Below are 17,079 nucleotides of genomic sequence, written 5' to 3'. Positions count from 1 at the left end.
AGCTGTTGAAGAAGAGGGCAGGGTCAGATAGAATAAAAGAGAAGATCAGGGATAGGGTAGAGGGCGGTAGAGATTAAATAACAAAGGTGTAATGGAATGAAAAGCAAAGGGAATGGTAATGGTTGTAATAAACAAAAACCCAGTCAGTTTTAATGGCAGAATAAAGAACAAAAGACTGCCCAGTTCAGTTCTGAAGAAGAATAATATTGGACTCGAAACATTAACTCTGTTTCTCTCTCCACAGGTGCTGCCAGACCTGCTGAGTTTTTCCACATTTTCTGTTTTTATTTCAGTGAATCCTTAATAGCTGCCCAGTACACTCGTCAATCGATTTTTCCACAGGGGTGTGTGTCTGAGAAGCATCCACCTGGAAAGCCTTTTCCATTCACCTCCTGCGTTATTACAGCAGATATACATGGATGAGACTGTGCCAACAGATCTGTGGAATTAATTGACTAGATCTTCCAAACAACCAGCACAGGTATGATGGACCGAATGGTTTTCCATCTGTGCTGCATCATTCAAAAAAACAGTGAATATTCAGTATTTGTGGATAGGCTGAGTAAGAGAGAGGAACCAGTGGGTTTGAATCCAGCCAGGATCAGCAGTTTCTGGGGAGCAGTGAAAGGGGAACCAGTGGGAAAAGTTTTAAAAGCTCAGCCGTTTCCCACAGGAGAGCAGCCGTTTAAGACGCTTTGGGTATGGAACAGGGCAGGGCGCAGATTTACAAGAATTTGTTTTTATTATTTTATCTCTATTGCGTAACAATATTATTTTCCGTTGTGCATTTCGATGTTCCAATGGCGCTGCTGTCACCCAACATTCCCTGCGGCTGTGAATTTGCCCTATTCACGCTACAGGAGTCCAGTGCGCAGGTGCAGTGCTTGGACTTCCAGAAGCATGCGCAGTGTCACTTTGCTCAGAGCCGTGCGAGGGTGACCGACGCGATTGGAAATGGGTGAGAGCGGGCGGATCAGGTCGGGAAAGCGAGAGCCGGTGAGTCGGGGTGGGAAGGAAGGGGAGGAATGGAGCCAGGAGCTGAGGAGCGGGGAGGCTTCGTAAACACCCGGTGTAGGCCGCAGGGCCCGAGTAAGGCCCTGAAAGTCCCACGTTTGCGGGTCTCGGTTTCTTTTCCCCGGGAACAGGCCCAGCCGCGAGCTTGGTTCAGCGGGGACTGGAGCGCATGCGCGGACATCTCGGTGACGAAACGGACAGTAGGCGGGGCCTCAGGGTCCTGGTGACCCGGAGAGAAAATTATTGACTCGTTTATTTTATTGTCATTCTGCCCACAAGGGATGGTGACAGGCCCAGGTTAACGGTCGCCATCTTCAGGGGGGTAATGCGCGGCCGGCCTAACAACATAAGAATAAGAACATCAGAATTCGCAGTCGGCCATTTGTCCCATCCAGCATGCATCTCCATTCAATAAGATCATGGTCGATCAGACTGTGGCCATAACTCCACTTTCTTGTATCACCCCCCCCCCTCCCAACCCACCCAGCCCCATATAACCCTTGAGATAAAAATAAAAACAAAAAACTGCGGATGCTGGAAATCCAAAACAAAAACAGAATTACCTGGAAAAACTCAGCAGGTCTGGCAGCATCGGCGGAGAAGAAAAGAGGTGACGTTTCGAGTCCTCATGACCCTTCGTTCTGTCGACTCGAAACGTCAACTCTTTTCTTCTCCGCCGATGCTGCCAGACCTGCTGAGTTTTTCCAGGTAATTCTGTTTATGTTTCCCATATAACCCTTGATTGACTTGTAGATCAAAAATCTGTTTAAATCTGGATTGAATATGTTCAATGAACAGCCTCCACTGCTCACTGTGGGGAAAATATTTCCAGAGATTGACAACCCTCAGAAGAAATTTCTCCTTATCCTAGCATTAAATGGGAGAACCCTTACTTTTTAACCGTGCCCATTGGTTCTAGATTCCCCCATGAGTGGAAACAACCTTTTTGATCCATCCTGTCAAGCTCCCTCAGAATCTTACATATTTCAGTAAATTCACCTCTCATTCTCCGAAACTCTAATGACTATAGACCCAACTTGTTCAATCTTTCCTCATAAGACAAACCCCCTCATCCCAGGAATCAGCCTCATGAAAATTTTCTGAATGCCTCCAATGCAAGTATGTCCCTGCCTAAGTTACCTTGGGCCAGAATGCAGGAGATGATGTTATAAATTTCTATCTTGGGCTGACAGGGATGGATTTTGGAAACTCCTTTTACAGGGAGTTAGCAGGAGAGGATTTACACACAGCAGACTCAAACCAAGAGAAATATTTGTGTCTCCTGAATTTCTAACCACATCTGGACTTATGACTTCTGTAATTTCATTTTCAGGGAGTTAGAAGATTCAAAGACTGCCAGATTTTTCTCTGACTCCAGTGCTCCTGATATCTTTTCAGCTGCAGGCTCCAGCAGATTCTAAGTTTGAAATTGTTTCAGAGGTGAGTATTATTGAACATGCATCTACAGCTTAGAGCTTTTAGTGCTGTGCTCTGGTTCCATGACACTGGGGCTGGTGTGGTTCCTTTACTGTGGGTCTGAATCCATTCTCATTTATTGCTCTGCTTCATATCTGCCCTTCCCAATCACCTGTCTGCCATTGTCTAGCTTCCTCTGCCTCTAATAATGTGGTATTTTAGTTATGTTTGGTAAATTTACTGTTATCTCTGCCAACTGTGTCTAAATCAGGTTTCCACATCTGCGTACCCCCTGGCTATTCACCACTGATTTACCAGTTTTATCGTTCTGTGGTCGGGAATTGTTTTTGCTCCATTAGAGATTATTTCTCTTCCGCTTCTGAGCTTTTATTGTCCATCAAATACAGCTCCATTTTTGTTTCCTGTAATTCATTAACATTAATTCCTTTTCTCTTTCCACAGCTACTGTCTGACCTGCTGAGTATTTCCAGCATTTGCTCTTTTTAATTCAGATTTCCAGTAAACACAGTATTTTGCTTTTGTTTGATCGCAGGTGTTCAAAGAACTGAATCTAGAAACAGAGATAAATCAATTAAGCACAGAATTGTATCAGAGTTGGGGAAGTTGGTCCCTAGCCTTCATGGTAGATTATCGGGGAGGTGGAATGTGGAATTGAGGCCATGATCAGATCAACCATGATCTTATTGAATGATGGAGTAGGCTTGAGGGGCCAACTGGCCTTCTCCTGCTTCTAGTTTGTATGTTCAAATGTAGGTCCTTCTTCATGCATTCATAGTATGATTACAATACAGAAGGAGGCCATTTAGCCCATTGTGGCTGTGCTGGTTCTTTGCAAGAGCAATCAGCTCGTCCCATTCCCCTATCCTGTCCTTGTAGCCCAGCAATTCTATTCTCTTCAGGTATTTTATCCAATTTCCTTTTGAAAGCCTTTGTTGCATCAGTTTAGCTGGAGTAGGGATGGAGGAGAAACTGCTGGGTTTAACCCCGAGCACTTTGGAATCCAGTAGAGCCCAGCAATTTCCAGTATGAAATTATCAAGGGAAGTACATTCTAGAAGAGATCAGCTTGCCAAACAGACACTGTCCCTACAATGTAAAAGGATATTGTTTTAGGAGCAGGTATTTCTGTAGATGTTTTCAGCCTATTTTACAAGTGCATATTTTAAAAATGTATTCTTGGGATTTGGGCGTCACTAACAAGATCAGCAACAGATATTACCAATTCTCAGTTGCCAGTGGATAAGATGATGTTTGACCTTCTTGAACCTCAGCAGTCTGTGCGGTGAAGGTGCTCCCACGATGCTGTTAGATAAGGAGTTACAGGTTACTCACTTGTGACAATGAAGGAACAATGATATATGTCCAGATCAACAACAATTTATATTTATATTGCGCTTGTAAGGAGTGTCTCAAAGGAGGAAAGTGAGGGAGAGAGCAGCAGAGAGTTAGGAAGGAAATTCCAGAGCTTGGGACCTGAGCAACTGAAAGAACGGCCAACACTGATGGAGCAATTCAAATCATGAATGTTCAAGTGGCCGGAATTGGATGAGTTGCAAGATTTCGAAGGTTGTCTGGCTGGAGGAGATTACAGAGGGAGGGATCATCACAGCCATGCCGGTAAACAAGGATGAGAATTTTAAAATTTAGTTGCTTCTTAACCCAGAGCTGATGGATGAACAAGACTTGGTGCGAGTAAGCACACGGGCAGCAGTGTTTTGGATCACCTAAAAATTACAGGGCGGTTGAATGTGGGAGGTTGTCAGGAGTGCATTAGGATAGTTAAGTCTAGAAGTAATAAAGGAATGTATGAGTGTTCCATCAGCAGATGAGCTGAGACTAAGGCGGAGTCGGGTGATGTTACTGAGGCGGTCTTGGTGATGGTGCAGATGTGTGGTAGGAAGCTCATCTCAGGATCAAATATGACACCAAAGTTGTGAACTTCAGCCTCAGACAAGTGCCGAGGGAGGAATGAAGTTAGTGCCTAGGGAGTGGAGTTTGTTGTGGGTACTGAAGCCAATGGCTTTGGCCTTCCAATATTTAAGTGGAGTAAATTTCTGCTCATCCAGCACTGGCTGTCAGACAAGCTAGGATGGTGTATGAGTTGGAGGGGAACTTGCAGGTGATGGTGTTCACATACACCTGCTACCTTGGCCTTCTAGGTTGTGAAGGTTGAGGGTTTGGGAGATTCTGTCAAAGTTCCATTTGAGTTTCAGGTACATGAAATGCATCTCCTCAGCCACCTGCCTCTTCCACCCCTTCTGTCTTCTCTCTCCTCCCATAGAGGCCAGAGTTTTGTGTCAGCCCAGACCTGGCGGCAGGTTCCCCTCCCCAAAGGATGTGAATAAACCAATTGTGTTCTTTTCACAATCCAGTAGTTTTCATGGTCACTTTTTTCTAGTGCTGGCACCACATAATTGCCAGATTCCTTCAGCTCGATTTCACAACCTTGCTTTTGTGTTTTTGTGGGTTGTCTTTCACTCCCTTTTTTCTGTTTCAAATCAATTTCACAAGGTATTAGAAGGATCTGATGGAGTCACCAATTTTATCATTACTCGAATATCTTCAGATTTTGAACATGGATGGAAAAAGCACTGTTCACACCAGTGAGAAACCATACATGTGTTCTGTATATGGACGAGATGTCATCCAATCATCTGGCCTGTCAAAGCATAAATGCAGCCAGAATGGGGAGAAGCCGTGGAAATGTGGGGACTGTGGGAAGGGATTTGATTATCCAGTTAGGCTAGAAACTCATCAGCGTAGTCACACTGGAGAGAGGCCATTCATCTGCTCCAATTGTGGAAAGGGATTCACTCAGTCATCGCACTTCCTGACACACCAGAGAGTTCACACTGGGGAGAGGCCGTTTACCTGCTCCGACTGTGGGAAGGGATTCATTCGGTCATCCCACCTGCAGAAACACCAGCGCAGTCACTCAGGGGAGAGGCAGTACACCTGCGCTGATTGTGGAAAGGGATTCACTCAGTCATCCCAGCTGCTGAAACATCAGCAACTTCACACTGGGGAGAGGCCATTCACCTGTTCTGAGTGTGGGAAAGGATTCGTTCACTTGTCCCAATTGCACACACACCAGCGAGTTCTTCCTGATGAGAGACCTTTTAAGTGTCCAGACTGCAGAAAGTGCTACAAAAGTTCCGGAGAACTGATGTACCATCGACGTATTCACACCAACAAGAGACCATTCAGGTGCTCTCACTGTGGGACTGGGTTCAGGCAATCATCTGTCCTCATTGTACATCAGCGAATTCACACTGGGGAGCGACCATTCATCTGTTCTGAGTGTGGAAAGGGATTCACTCAGTCATCCGACCTACTGACACATCAGCGAGTTCACACTGGGGAGAGGCCGTTCACTTGCCCCAAGTGTGGGAAGGGATTTATTAATTCAACCAACCTGCTGAGACACCAGAAGGTTCATACTGGGGAAAGGCAATTCACCTGCACTGAGTGTGGGAAGGAATTCATTCGATCATCCAACCTGCTGAAACACCAATGAGTTCACACGAAGGAGAGGCCATTCACCTCCCCAAGTGAGGGAAGAAATTCGCTCAGCCATCCTATTGGAACACCCGCATGTTCATACTGATGGAAGGCCTTTTAAATTCCCAGAATGCAGGAAGTGTTATGCAGGTTCCCAGGAACTGAAGTTCCATCAACTTGTTCTCACTGATGACAGACCACTCAGGTGTTTTCACCTGAACTCATTACACTAGCAAATTCACACTGGGGAGAGGTCATGTACCTGGTGTGAATGGGGAATGGATTTGTTTTTTTTGTCGCATGTCCTGAGTCACCATTGAATGTGATTGTCACATCCAAGACTGAACTCTGGCCTGTTTCTGCTGATGTTAATAAACTCAAGCCCAACCATAGGTAATATTCTGGATAAAACTCAAATAAATCAGCTTTTGTTAAACACAGTCTTTTGAGTCTTTTTTAATATCTCTAACACAAGTTAGTTCCTGATGAAGTGCTCTCCTTTTCCCCTGTCTCCTGCACCCTCACCTCTTTTACAGACCTAATGAAACAGGTTCATTGCCAATATTGAGAAAGACATTGATTTTTTTTATTTTACAATCCCTATGTCAGCAGAACCTCACCCTCAGTTGCCCAGATTGAGACAGTGATTAACTGAGACCTTGTCGGTAATGGCGGCCTGGTTACCCACAATCCCGTGCTGAGACGAAATTGCTCTATCTGCAGCGGGTTGGCCGGGTGGATCGCGCATGCTTGGAGGGTCCTGGTCTCTTTGTTTGAGGTTGTTCCTGCAGAGAAGCCGGAAGCGGCGGATAGTGAGAGTGGAGAATGTTGATTGGTTAATATTCGGCTCTGGGGCCGCGCTCGGGTTTTGTAAAAGCCCGGCGTTTATTAACCTGCTCCCGACAGTGACCTCTCACCTGACACCTCACAATGCCCGGCTGATTGACGGCAGAGCAGGACCAATAGGAAGAGGAGCGGGCCTGGAGGACCGAGCGGGATTGGCTGGCCCTCCAACTAATCGGAACAAATGAGGGGTTGGGCTGTGACTGAAGGATGCGTTGTGCGGATGCTGGAGCTGGAAGGCTTCAGAATTCCTATTCTGTATTTCAAGTGAAGAGTTTTCTAAACTCTTTACAGGGAGTTAGAAGGAGAAGATTTACAGATGGGAAAATCATAACAAACATCACACTGAGACCTGACAGAGTCACTCGATTCATCAGGACCTGAATATTATCAGCCTTTGAATGTGGAAGGAAAAGTGTTTGTTCTGTCTGTGAGAAAACATTTCAAACATCAGTGTGACTGGAAAAGCAGCAAGACATTCACGCATTCCTGAGTGAGAATGTGAACTGACTGGAAAGAACTTTAACCAGTTACATAACTGAAAAAAATCACACCATTCACGTTGGGGAGAAGCTGTACACGTGCGTGTGTGTGAATGAGGCTACAACTGATTGTCCAATCTGAAGAAACACAAAGACATTGACACCATGGAGAAACCGTGGAAATGCGGGTACTGTGGGAAGAAATTCAGATCTCCATCTGAGCTGGAAATTCATTGACGCTGTCACACTGGGGGGGAGAGCATTCACCTGTTCAGTGTGTGGAAGAGATTTACTCATTTATCCACTCTGTTGACACACCAGTGCATTCACACTGGGGAGAGGCCATTCACCTGCTCCGAGTGCGGTAAGGGATTCATTAATTCAACTAACCTGTTGAGACCTCAGTGGGTTCATTGGAGAGAGGCCGCTTACCTGCTCTGAGTGTGAGAAAGCATTCACTCATTCATCAGACCTGCTGAGACACCAATGCTTTCACAATAGGTACAGGCCATTGACCTGCTCCAGGTGTGGGAAGGGATTCACTAATTCATCCTACCTACAGAACATCAACAAATTCACAATAGGGAGAGGCTGTTAATCTGTTCCATGTACGGGAAGGGATTCACTCGCTCCTCCACCCTGCTGAGACACCAGCAAGTTCACAAGTTACAACAGTGATTGGATTTTGCTTTGAAGCATATTCAGGACTGAAATATGTTCATTGGGTTCTGTTTCTGCTGATATTAATAAACTCCAGTCCTGTAATTGGAGCTAATTTCTGCATAAAAGTCGAAGAAACCCACTTTGTATTAAACACAGCCTGTTGAGTCTTTTTAATATCTCTAAGCTAAGTTAATTCCTTTTGAAGTGTTCTTTCTCTCTGCTCTCTCCTCCATCATCACCTCCAACAAGTGTGAGGAGCTCATGGAGCTTCTTTGTCACTATGATTGAGGCAATCTGATCAGTTGACTCTGCTCCTTTCATCCCTTCTACTAGCCCACTGATCCAAACTGTCTCTAAAACTGCCCCTTGCCAAGCCCTGAACTCACATCTTTCTCTAGTTTCTCTCCAATCTCCCCTCATGCCCTCTCAGTGCTCACCTTGTCTATGAGACCCAGCTCCTGCTCCATCAGCCCTTTTCCTACTCAACTGCCGACTATCCAACTTTTCCATGTTTGGTGACTTTGTTCAAAGAACCTCTATCCTATTTCAGTGAAGGCTGTGGTTGAACAAGATTGTGTTATCTGTTATGAAAGTATAATAATTTTCACAATATTTTGCTGGTTTGTTGTAAAGTAGGCATATGTGTGTGAGAGTAGATGGTCCTGTCTGTGTGATTTATTTACATTTGGAGTCAGGTAGACTGCAAGCTTGAAATTATCAAAATAAGCTAAGTGTTGAAATGCTATTGAGTAAACATGGATGCTATTTTAGCATGTAAAATGTGATGGGAATTTGTATTTTTAGAAATGTGGAGGGATTGTTTGGATTTAAAAGGGATGTCAATCTGTTTGCTACAGCCAGATAAGCAAGGCTAAGGAGTGTGTTTATTTTTCCCAAAGGTTACTGACAATATTGGCAACATGAAAGTTTTTATATTATGGGAAAGGTACAGTTGCAAAGACATATGGAACATTGGAACTTTCATACTAAAGAGAGAGAAACATATATAAGGAGAACGAAATGCTGTGTTGAGGGTCATGTAAGATATAACAGGAGTGTGTGGAACAACCTTTAAGAAGTTTCCATCCATTTGTGCATAAGCCTGTTGTGTCCAGTAACTAAAGTTGGAGAAAGCTATTTGGAATTCCACTGTCAAGTGGGTACTGTGTTAATGTGCTCTTTTTTAAATCTAAAATCTATTTGGACTGTTGTCTTAAAGGTGATGTGTAACTGGGAGACAGATTAAGTAAGAATTTTAGGAGTTGTAATAGTATTAAGTAATTGTAGTCTTATGTATGTGCTTGAGATGCTTTATTTTAATAAATATTTTAATATAATTTTTTTAATCTCTAAAGGTCTTAGTGGACTTATTACTTCTAAATTCAGAGCTGGACCAGCTGGACTAGTAATCCAGAGACCCAGGTTAATGCTCTGCGGACTCAGGTCTGAATCGTGCCACAGCAGATGGTGGAATTTGAATTCAATAAAAATCTGGAATTAAATCTGAAATAAACTATTATTGATTGTTGTAAAAGCCCATCTGGTTCACTAATGTCCTTTAGGTAAGGAAGTCTGGCATCCTTACCTGGTCTGGCCTTCATGTGACTCTAGACCCACAGCGGTGTGGTTGCCTCTTAAATACTCTCTGAAAAAGGGCAATTAGGGATGGGCAATAAATGCTGGCCTAGCCAGCGACACCCATATCCCATGAATGAATTTTTTAAAAATCTCTTAATAAATACAAATTTCAAACCCGTTGTGATGGATCAGCCATGATTGTATTGAATAGCGGAGCAGGCTCGAGGGGCTGAATTGCCCACTCCTGCTCCTAGTTCTTATGTTATCAAGTTTCTGTTGTGAATTTGGTCCACCTGACACATATCATCTGCCATGTCTTAACATATGGCACCATCCCTCCTCCCTTTCACTCACCACAATACTGTACTTCACCGCCATCAAATTATCTACAGGCAAGGAGATAATCTACAGAGCAAACGGGAAAGCTACACCACCTGCAAAACAAAACCAGAATCAATCCAACCTCAGGCATTGAGCTCCATTATGCAGTGCCTGATTTGTATGTTAAATCCATCCAACTGCTTTGATTCTCTTCAGAAACATCGAGCGATCTCAGTTTTTAAATTTAAATTCTTCTAACCTCAACAGAGTTCCAGATTTCCAATATATTTTTGTGAAGAAGTGCTGTCTGACATTGCTCCTGAAGAGCCAATTCTCAGTTACGTAAATGCATGTAATTGATTTGTACATTTAAACGGTAACAATTATTTTACCTTAACTTGTTACACAACAAATTTTTTTTTAAAACTGTAATAAAAACATAATGCTACGGGTGCTGGAAATCTAAAATAAAAACAGTAATTTATGGAAATCCTCAGCAGGTTTGGCAGCTTCTGTGAAGAGAGAGAAACAGAGTTAACATTTCCAATCCAATATGATTCTTCTTCAGAACTGAGTATTTCCAGCATTCTGATTTCGTTTTAAAAACATAATGTAAACTTTATTGTCCTTACAGATATCTGAATGTAAATCTGATTTCAGACCTTCCTCAGACCAGCTTGAAAACTGAGCTCCAGCTCATTGTCCATTCCAAACACTCAGAAAATAAAATCCTGACTCCAGTGAGCCCACTCCCCTGGGCCTCTCACTGCGAGTAAACTGGGGGCCTGTGGCCTCTTTTTCAGGGCCTTAGAAAGTTTCTGAAGCTTCTCAGCCCACTCAGACATGTCTCCCTCCCCACTTTCCGTGTTCACTTGTGGTTTCAAGTACCCCTGGCTCTGAGGAAGAGTCATACGGACTCGAAACATTGACTCTGTTGTTCTCTCCACAGATGCTGCCAGACCTGCTGAGCTTTTCCAGCATTTTCTGTTTTTATTTCAAGTTCTCCCCACTGTGTTCACCTGTGATTTCAAGTTCGTCCTGCTGATGCAATGTCTGTGAAATTTATTCCTGCCCACCTCCCACAATTTCAGATTACAAAAAGGTCGAAAGTGGTGAGCCACAAGGATCAGCTCTGGTACCACTATTATTCATACGTTACGTTAATGATTTGGACCTGAGAACAAGTAATTCAATGTCAAAGTTTGCAGCTGTTACCAAACTAAGGGCATATATCAAAAACTGAGGAAGAATGCAACTTAATGCAAGAGGATATTGGAAAAGTTACTGACTGGACAGTGAAGTGGCAAATTAACTTTAACAGAGATAATATGCAATGACGCACTTTGGTCGGAAAAGTACAAGCATCACCAACCTTAGAATAAGAAAGTTAAAGGGGTAGAAGAGCAAATCCATCTCGAATACAGGTGAAAAAATAGTTAAAATCATCACAAGTCAGTAAATCAATTAAAGATGTTCACAAAGATGTATTTCTAGGGTGCAGAATTCCAAAATAGTGAAGTTATGTTCCATTTGTGTCGGATCCTGTGCACAGTTCTGATCTCTGTACTATAATAAGGATAAAGAAGAACTGGAGAAAGTGCAAAAGTGATTTGCAAGGATGATGTCAGAACGGAGAGGTTACAGTCCTTGGGAAAGATTGAACAGGTTGGGGCTTTTACCTTTAGAAAAGGGAAGCCTTAGAGGTGACTGGATAGAGGCCTTTAAATTATGAACAGGTTCGATAACGTAGACGTGGAATCCATAGTTCCACTTGTGGGAGAATCAAAATCTAGGGCCCTAAGTACAAGATATTTCCCTGTTGGATTTATTAGGAAATAAGGAAAAATATCTTTACTTGGAATGTTTAGAATGTGAAATTCACAACCACAGGAAGCAGTTGGGCAAATAGCTTAGATTGTTTCAAAAGGAAACTAGATGATTACATGAGAGAAAGGAGATTAGAAAGATAATCTGAAAGACTGAAATGAGGGAGATGGAATGGAAAGTGTCTTGTGTCCAATATAAACACCAGTGCACACTGGTTGAACTGAATGCTCTGTTTCTGGACTCGATATTGTCTGTAATTAAATGTCACCTCCTACTGTCTCCTGATCAGCATGTTGCACATCCACCACTTGTACTGCTCATGCTCAGAGTACAACTTGGTGCTGAGTAATTGTACTGGGCTCCTGCAGTCATTCTGACACGTGGTTAATTATGGATTGTAGTACTGACACTGAAAGCCCCAATTAATGAACAGAAATTTTCGTTAACATGCCAAGATTGGACTGAATGACACTTTTTCTGTAATGTAACCATATGCCGGAGATGGGGATTAATGCTCGAGTCAAATGGCTGCGAGGCGAGGTGGGTTAATATTTGAGCCCATGAAAACCCCCTCCCCACCATAAGCTGTTAACCTCATCATTGATGCCATCCCCCTCCCTGACCACATTCTGAGGCTGAAGTGGACCAATTGCAAACTTAGTTTCCTAATTGACTGACAGCTGAGCTACCAAAACATATCCACTAAGATCACCTCCTTCCTTCTCTGTAATATTGGTTGTGTCCATCCAATCTCAGCCCATTTCCTGCTGAAATTCTCATCCATGCCTTTGTTACTTCCGGATTTGATGATTCCAATCCTCTCCTGGCTGGTCTCCCATCTTCCACCCTCCAGAATGTTTTGCTCATCCAAACCTTTTTTAGGTGGTCAGCAGTTGAGTGGGAACAGGTTCGATAGAGCAGAATGTGGGTCTCATGGACAAGATAAGCTGTTGAGAGGATGAAGGGAGATTGGAGGGAAACTAAATAAAGATGAGTTTAGGGCTAGAGTTGGGCAGATCTTTAGAGGCAGCTTGGCCTGGTGGGCTAGTGGAAGGGAGGTCAGCAGCAGAAGCAACTGATCAGAGGGTCTCAATCTTAGCGACAAAGAAGCTCCATGAGCTTCTCACACTTGTTGTTGGGGGTGCCGATGGAGGAGACTGGGGAGAGGGAAAGCCCTTCAAAAGGAACTAACTTATGCCAGAGGTATATTTTGAAAAACTCGTCACAGTGTGTTTAACACAAAGTTGATTTATTTGACTTTTTACCCTGAATATTAAGCCCTATAAGTAGACTGGAGTTTATTGACATCAGCAGAAACAGGCCCCAATGAACATACTCCATTCATGGATGTGATTAACAGCCAAATCACTGTAGTTATTTGTGAATTCTCTGGTGTCTCAGCAGTGCCAGTGACTGAGTGAATCTCTTCCTGCACACAGAGCAGGTGAATGGTCTCTGCCTAGTGCGATTGCGCTGGTGAACAGTGAGTTTGTCTGATTGGCTGAACCCAGTCCCACAGTGAGAGCACCTGAACGGTCTCTCCTCAGTGTGAATAAGTTGATGGGACATCAGTTCCCCAGAACTTTTATAGCACTTCCCACATTCTGGGCATTAAAAGGCCTCTCAGTGTGAATTTGCTGGTGTCTTAGCAGGGAGGATAGCTGAGAGAATTCCTTCCCACATTCGGAGCAGTTGAACAGTCTCTCCAGAGTGTGAACTCGCTGGTGTGTGAGCAGAAGGGATGACCGAGTGAATCCCTTCCCACACTCATAACAGGTGAATGGCTTCTTCCCAGTGCGCACTTGCTGCTGTATCAGCAGGTGCAATGACTGAGTGAATCCCTTCTCACACAGGGAGCAGCTGAATGGTCTCTCCCCAGTGTGAATCCATTGGTGTCTCAGCAGTTGGGATAACTGAATGACTTCCCACACTCAGAGCAGGTGAACAGTCTCTCCCGGGTGTGACAGTGCCGATGAATTTTCAGTTCAGATGGGTAGCTGAATTCCTTCCCACAATCCCCACATTTCCATGGTTTCTCCCTGGAGTGACTGCACTTGTGTTTCAATAGGCCAGATGATGGGCGGAAGCCTCGTCCACACACACAACACGTGTACTGTTTCTCCCCACTGTGAACGGCACTTTTTCCTTCCATGTTCAAAATCTGACGATGATATTCAGTTTAGGATAAATTGGGTGACTCTCTCCAATCCTGATGTGATGCTTACTTTGAGTTTCTGGACTGCAAATACTTCTCCTTAATCCCCTCTGAAATTGATTTATGAAAAAAGGGAGTGAGAGAACAAAAAAAATATCACAATGCAGGTTGTGAAATTCAGCCAAATGAACATGGTAATTTTTGAGGCTGGCACTAGGAAAAAGTGACAATTAAAATTGTTAAATTGTCATCAGAAACTGAACTGGGTTCAATAATATCCACCAGGGAAGGGAATAGCCACCTGATCTGGGCCTAAACATGATTCCAGTCCCTGTGGGAGGAGTGATTGGAGAGGCAGGGGGCAAAGGACGGGGATTTCATATATCTCAGAGGATTGTGCGACTGGAGATTACAGAGACAGGAAAGGATGAGGTCATGAAAGGACTTGAAAACAAGGATGCAAATTTAAAAATTGAAGCCTTGTTTGATCAGGAGGCAATGTATGTCAACAGAGTGAACGTTTCGAGTCCAACGTCACTCTCCCAAAGAGTAGGGTCCCAAAGATGAGTCATATTGGACTCGAATCATTAACCTGCTACTTTCTGGCAGATACTGCCAGACCTGCAGAGTTTATTTATTTCCAGCACTTTCTGTTTTTATTTCAGCTCCTCACACTTGTTGGAGATGAGGATGGAGGAGGCAGGGGAGAGGGAGAGCACTTAAAAAGGAAGTAACTTGTGTTAAAGATATTAAAAAGATTCGACAGGCTGTGTGTTTAACAAAAAGCTGATTTATTTGACTTTTATTCAGATGGTAACATCTATAACAGGGCTGGAATTTATTAGCATCTGCAGAAAAAGATCCTAATGAACATGGTCACATCCTGGATGTGATTAACAGCAAAATCGAGCTCTAACAGTCACTTGCGAACTCGGTGGTGTGCCATGAGGTGCGATTCCTGAGTGAATCTCTTCCCACACTCAGAACAGGTGAACGGTCTCTCCCCTGTGTGAATTTTCTGGTGTACAGTGAGATGAGATGATCGCCTGAACACAGTCCCACAGTGAGAACACCTGAAGGGCCTCATCAGTGCGAAGACATTGATGGAGCATCCGTTGCCCAGAACTTTTACAGCAGTTCCCACATTCTGAGCATTTAAAAGGTCTCTCGTTAGTGTGAACTCACGGGTGCGACAGCATGGCGGATAACTGAGTGAATCTCTTCCCACTCTTAGAGCAGGTGATCAATTTTTCCCCAGTGTAAACTCGCTGGTGTGCAGTAAGGTGAGATGATCGCTTAAAACCAGTCCCAAAGTGAGAGCACTTGAATGGTCTCTCATCAGTGTGAACAAGTTGATAGAGTATCAGGTCCCCAGAACTTTTATAGCACTTCCCACAGTATGGGCATTTAAAAGGTCTTTTCTCAGTGTGAACTTGCCGGTGTGCCATGAGGTGAGATGATTGAGTGAATCCCCTCCCACGCTCAGAGCAGGTGAATGGCTTCTCTAAAGTATGAGTTTGTTTGTGTACAGTGAATTGATATGATCGTCTGAACTCAGTTCCACAGTGAGAGCACCTGAAGGGTCTCTTGTCAGTCTGAACATGTTGATGAGACATCAGTTCGCTGGAACTTTTATAGCACTTCCCACAGTCTGGGCATTTAATAGGTTTCTCCCCAGTGTGAACTCTGGCATCTCAGCGGGGTGGATGTCTGAGTGAATCCCTTCCCACACGTGGAGCTGCTTAATGGCCTCTCCCCAGTGTGACTGCATTGGTGAATTTCCAGCTTCCAGGTAACTAAATCCCTCCTCACAGTCCCCACATTTCCACAGATTCTCCCCAGTGTAACTGCACTTGTATTTCGACAGGCGAGATTATCCTCTGAATCCTTGTCCACACTCAGAACACATGTACACATTTCACCTGCTGTGAAATGGGCTTTTCTCTTCCATATTTAAATTCCAATGATATTCAGGTTACGATAAATTGGGCGACTCCATCAGATCCTGATGTGATGTTTGGTTTGAGTTTTTCAACTGCAAATCCTCCCCTTCTAATACCCTGTGAAACTGACTTAAAACAGAAAAAAGGGAGTGAGAGAGAACCCAGAAAAACACAAAAAGCAGATTGTGAAATTGAGCTTGAAATCTGAATTTGTGGGACTAGCACTGGGGAAAAATGACATTGAAATCTGCTGGATTGTCATTAACAATTCAACTGGTTCATTAATGTTTGTCAGGGAAGGGAACCTATATCCAGTCTGGGCCTTAATAGGACCCTGGCCTCTATGGGAGGAGGGAGAGAGCGAGATAGAGAGAGAGATAGAGAGAGCGGTGGGTGGGTGAGAGAGATGCAGAGGGGTAAAAAGGGAGAGCGAGATGGGAGTGGCAGGGGTGAAGGAGAGGGATTTCATATCAACTCAACCAGAACATTGACAGAACCTCCCAAACCCTTAATCTACATCACCTAGAAGGAACAGGGTAACAGGTGTATGTGAACACCATCACTTCCAAGATCCCCTCCAAGTCACACATTGTCCTGACTTGTCAGACATCCAGTACTGGATGAACAGAAATTCCTCCAATTAAATATTGAAAAAATTAAAGCCATTGTCTTCAGTCCCCGCTACAAACTCCACTCCCTAGCCACTGACTCCTCTCTCACCAGCAACTGTCTGAGGCTGCACCAGACTCTTCACAAACTTGGTGTCATGTTTCAAACTTAACTTCCATTCACATATCTCCATTATCACCAAGACCGCCTATTTCCACCTCAGTAACATCACCCAACCCTGTCCTTGTCTCAGCTCCTATGCTTCTGAAACTCTCATCCATTTTTTTATTATCTCAAGACTTAACTATCCTAATACACCCCAGGCCGGCCTCCCACATTCACCCACCAGTAATCTTGAGATGATTCAACACTCTGCTGCCCATGTGTTTACTTGCAGTAAGTCTTGTTCACCCATCACCCCTGTGCTCACTGACCTACAAAGGCTCCTGTTTAAGAAGCACCAACATTTTGAAATTCTCGTCCTTGTTTTCAAATTCATCTGTGACTGTGATCATTCCTATCCCTGTGATGTCCTCCAGTCCTACAACCCTCTGAGATGTCTGCGCTGATCTCTTGGCCATTCTTGACCGTTCTTTAAGTTTCCAAAGCCCCAAGCTCTGGAATTTCCTCCCTAAACCTCTCCACATCTCTGCTTGCTTCCCTCCTTTAAGATTCTCCTTAACCTACCTCTTTCACAAAGCTTTTGG

General features: G+C 43.9%; 1 protein-coding gene across 11 annotated transcripts in view; it reads left to right on the top strand.

Annotated features, from left to right (window-relative positions):
* Positions 1 to 295: 295 nt before the first annotated feature.
* Positions 296 to 17,079, top strand: part of LOC121270355 (gastrula zinc finger protein XlCGF7.1-like) — a 34,591-nt gene continuing 17,807 nt past the window's right edge. For 5 of the 11 annotated variants that reach the window (XR_005941505.1, XR_005941504.1, XM_041175647.1 and 2 more), the window contains exons 1-2: positions 296 to 481; positions 2,348 to 2,454. The gene's annotated coding sequence lies outside the window, so the exon portion shown is untranslated. Of the gene's footprint in view, positions 482 to 900; positions 997 to 2,347; positions 2,455 to 8,838; positions 9,188 to 17,079 lie in introns of those variants that run through there. The other 6 variants (XR_005941506.1, XR_005941508.1, XM_041175646.1 and 3 more) reach the window with 4 other exon arrangements.

This window comes from Carcharodon carcharias, chromosome 27, assembly GCF_017639515.1.
Source record: "Carcharodon carcharias isolate sCarCar2 chromosome 27, sCarCar2.pri, whole genome shotgun sequence".
In the NCBI taxonomy this organism is placed as follows: Eukaryota; Metazoa; Chordata; class Chondrichthyes; order Lamniformes; family Lamnidae; genus Carcharodon; species Carcharodon carcharias.
This window is presented reverse-complemented; position numbering and strand designations above follow the sequence as displayed.